The sequence below is a fragment of the Gossypium hirsutum genome, chromosome A08 (genome assembly GCF_007990345.1).
Source record: "Gossypium hirsutum isolate 1008001.06 chromosome A08, Gossypium_hirsutum_v2.1, whole genome shotgun sequence".
Taxonomy (NCBI): domain Eukaryota; kingdom Viridiplantae; phylum Streptophyta; class Magnoliopsida; order Malvales; family Malvaceae; genus Gossypium; species Gossypium hirsutum.
Genome location: NC_053431.1, coordinates 25,083,638 through 25,087,981, shown reverse-complemented (window position 1 = coordinate 25,087,981; position 4,344 = coordinate 25,083,638).

The following is a 4,344-nucleotide window of genomic DNA, read 5'->3' as shown; positions in this document are numbered from 1 at the left end:
TCGTAAGACTCAGTAGGTATGCCCGGGAGTGTGTAGCTGATGAGGTTGCTATGTGCAAAAGGTTCGAGGAAGGATTGAATGAAGATTTAAAGCTACTAATGGGTATTTTGGAAATAAAAGAATTCGTAACACTAGTCGAACGAGCCTGCAAGGCGGAAGAACTTGGAAAGGAGAAGAGGAAGGCTGAATTTGAAGCTAGAGATTATCGTAAAAGATCGACGGGTAAAGCTCCGTTCTCAGCCGTAAAGAAGTTCAGGGAGGACACTAATAAGTCGAGGACGACTGCGGGAATTTCCATCAGAGCAAGACCATCGACGGACTCCCGAGCTACTTCGGTAGCTAGTGTGGGCAATAATCGTCTAGAGAAACCTGAATGTCCCCAATGTGGAAGACGACACATAGGTGAATGTTGGGGTAAGTCTATTAACAGGGCCTGTTACGGATGTGGTTCGAAGGACCACTTCATTAGAGATTGCACAGAGCTTGATGAGAAGAATAAGATTCAAGGTGCAAGACCTAGTGGAGTGACAACTAGAGATAGACCACCGAGAATTTTAGGAGGTAGGGGTGGTAGTCAGAGAGGGGCCTCTGATATGGCTGTTCGAGCCGAGAACCGCACTCCTGCTAGAGCTTATGCCATCCGCGCACGAGAGGAGGCATCCTCCCCTGACGTCATCACTGGTACCTTCACTCTCTTTGATACTAATGTGATTGCATTGATTGACCCTGGCTCTACTCATTCATATGTATGTGAAACCTCAGCATCCAGTAAGACTCTACCTGTTGAGTCTACTGAGTTCGTAATTCGAGTGTCAAACCCTTTGGGTCAATGCGTACTTGTTGATAAAGTGTGTAAGAGATGCCCTCTAAAAATCTGAGAATCCTGTTTTCCGGCCGATTTGATGCTTTTGCCGTTCGACGAGTTTGATGTTATTCTTGGTTTGGATTGGTTAACCGCGCATGATACGGTTGTGAATTGCAAAAGCAAGACTATCGATTTGAGGTGCGCAAATAACGAAATAATCCGAGTTGAGTCTGCGGACTTAAGGGGGTTGCCAGCTGTAATATCAGCAATGTTGGCCCAGAAATATATAAGGAAAGGGTGCGAAGCATACCTCGCGTATGTACTTGATGACAAGGAGTTAGAAAAGAAACCCGAATCGGTGCCGGTGGTTTGTGAATACCCGGATGTTTTTCCTGAAGAATTACCGGGTTTGCCACCTGTTCGGGAGATAGAGTTTGGTATTGAGCTTGTACCTGGAACTACGCCAATTTCGATAGCTCCGTATCGTATGGCACTAACCGAGTTAAAAGAATTGAAAGCTCAATTGCAAGAGTTGACGGATAGAGGTTTCGCTCGACCAAGTTTCTCACCTTGGGGTGCACCAGTATTGTTCGTGAAAAAGAAGGACGGAACCATGAGGTGGTGCATTGACTATCGTCAACTAAATAAAGTGACGATAAAGAATAAGTATCCGTTACCGCGTATTGATGATTTGTTTGATCAATTAAAAGGAGCATCGGTGTTTTCAAAGATAGATTTGAGATCGGGTTATTATCAGTTGCGGATTCGAGATTCGGACGTACCCAAAACTACTTTCAGAACGAGGTACGGTCACTACGAGTTCTTAGTGATGCCGTTTGGGCTCACTAATGCCCCTGCGGTGTTTATGGATTTGATGAATCGGATCTTCAGGCCGTATTTGGATCGGTTCGTAGTTGTGTTTATTGATGACATCTTGGTCTATTCAAGAGATGAGACCGAACATGCTGAGCATCTGAGGCTAGTGTTGCAAATTTTGCGGGATAAGCAGTTATATGCTAAGTTCAGTAAGTGTGAGTTCTGGTTAAGAGAGGTTAGCTTCTTGGGTCATGTGGTATCCGCATCGGGTATTCGAGTTGACCCGAGCAAAATTTCAGCCATACTTAACTGGAAGCCTCCGAGAAATGTTACCGAAGTCCGGAGCTTTCTAGGGCTCGCCGGTTATTACCGACGATTTGTCAAAGGTTTCTCGATGATAGCCACACCAATGACGAAGCTACTTCAAAAGGATGTTAAGTTCGAATGGACGGAGAAATGTCAGAAAAGCTTCGATCAACTGAAAACTCATTTAACTGAAGCTCCAATTTTGGTGCAACCCGAATCGGGTAAAGAGTTTGTCGTTTATAGTGACGCATCCCTACTTGGGTTGGGTTCCGTATTGATGCAAGAAGGTCGAGTTGTGGCCTATGCGTCGAGACAATTGAAGCCACACGAGAGAAATTATCCGACCCATGATCTCGAACTAGCCGCCATTGTGTTTGCATTGAAAATATGGCGACATTATTTGTTTGGTGAGAAGTGCCATGTGTTTTCGGATCACAAAAGTCTCAAATATTTGATGACTCAACGAGACTTGAATCTGCGACGAAGACGTTGGCTTGAGTTGTTGAAAGATTACGAGCTTGTCATTGATTACCACCCGGGAAAGGCTAATGTGGTTGCGGACGCCTTAAGTCGGAAATCACTGTTTGCTTTGCGAGCGATAAATGTACACTTGTCTGTTCTACCTGACAATGTGTTAGTAGCTGAATTAAAAGCCAAACCATTATTGACTCATCAAATTCGTGAAGCTCAGAAGGTCGATGATGAATTGGTTGCAAAACGAGCTGAGTGTGTTCCGAACAAGGAATCGGAGTTTCAGATTGATGATGATGGTTGTTTGAGGTTTAGAAGTCGTTTGTGTGTTCCAAGGAATTCGGAACTCATTCCGATGATTCTGAACGAAGCCCATTGTAGCCGAATGTCAATTCATCCTGGGAGCACGAAAATGTACAACGACTTGAAACGTCGATTTTGGTGGCATGGTATGAAACGAGACATCTCCGACTTTGTTTCGAGATGTTTAATATGTCAACAAGTGAAAGCGGAACATCAAGTGCCTTCAGGGTTACTTCAGCCGATCATGATACCCGAGTGGAAATGGGACCGAGTCACAATGGACTTTGTGTCCGGACTGCCATTGTCCGCAAGTAAGAAGGATGCGATTTGGGTTGTTGTTGATAGGCTGACTAAGTCGGCTCACTTTATCCCCGTGCGTACGGATCTTTCATTGGATAAACTAGCCGAATTGTATGTCTCTCAGATTGTGAGATTACATGGAGTACCTATTTCTATCGTGTCGGATAGAGATCCGAGATTCACCTCACGATTTTGGAAGAAATTGCAAGAAGCTTTGGGTACCAAGCTGCATTTTAGCACCGCTTTTCACCCCCAAACCGATGGACAATCCGAGCGGATAATTCAGATACTCGAGGATATGCTGAGATGCTGTATCCTTGAGTTTAGTGGTTCATGGGAACGGTATGTACCTTTGATTGAATTCGCTTACAACAATAGTTTTCAATCAAGTATTAAGATGGCACCTTATGAGGCTTTGTACGGTCGTAAATGCCGTACGCCATTGTTTTGGACCGAGCTTGGTGAAAGTAAAATTTTCGGAGTTGATTTGATTAAAGATGCCGAACAAAAAGTAAAGGTAATCCGCGAAAGTCTGAAGGTAGCCACAGATCGTCAAAAATCGTATGCGGATTTAAAACGAAAGGACATTGAATATCAGGTGGGAGATAAAGTGTTTCTTAAAGTGTCACCTTGGAAGAAGGTACTCAGATTTGGCCGTAAAGGCAAGTTGAGCCCGAGATTCATTGGGCCATGCGAAATTTTCGAACGAGTGGGGCCGGTTGCATATAGATTGATTTTGCCCCCTGAACTTGAAAAGATTCACGACGTCTTTCATGTTTCGATGCTTCGGCGCTATAGATCTGATCCTTCGCACATAATTAGTCCGTCGGAGGTTGAAATTCAGGCTGATATGAGTTATGAAGAAGAGCCGATGCGTATCCTAGCTCGTGAAGTGAAGGGGTTGCGAAACAAAAGGGTTCCGTTAGTAAAGGTGTTATGGCTCAAACACGGGATCGAGGAAGCTACTTGGGAAACCGAGAGCTCGATGAAAGAACGATACCCAAACCTATTTACCGGTAAGATTTTCGGGGACGAAAATTTCCTGAGTGGGGGAGAGTTGTAACAGCCCAAAATTGACCCTAGTCGGGAAGTGGTTTCGGGACCGCTAAACCGAGTCACCGAAAGGTTTGAATGTGATGTTTATTGTCTAGAATATGTAATCATGATTGTGTGAAAATTTCAAGCTTCGATTTAGTCGATTGCATGTGAATTTAGTCAATAGGACTTATATGAGAAAATTTTAAAATGTGATAGGTCAATGCATGAGGACCTATTAGTGCATGGGGAAGAAAAAGGGGACTTGCTTGTCAAATTCCCCCTCCCTAATATGTAGTGGCCGGCCA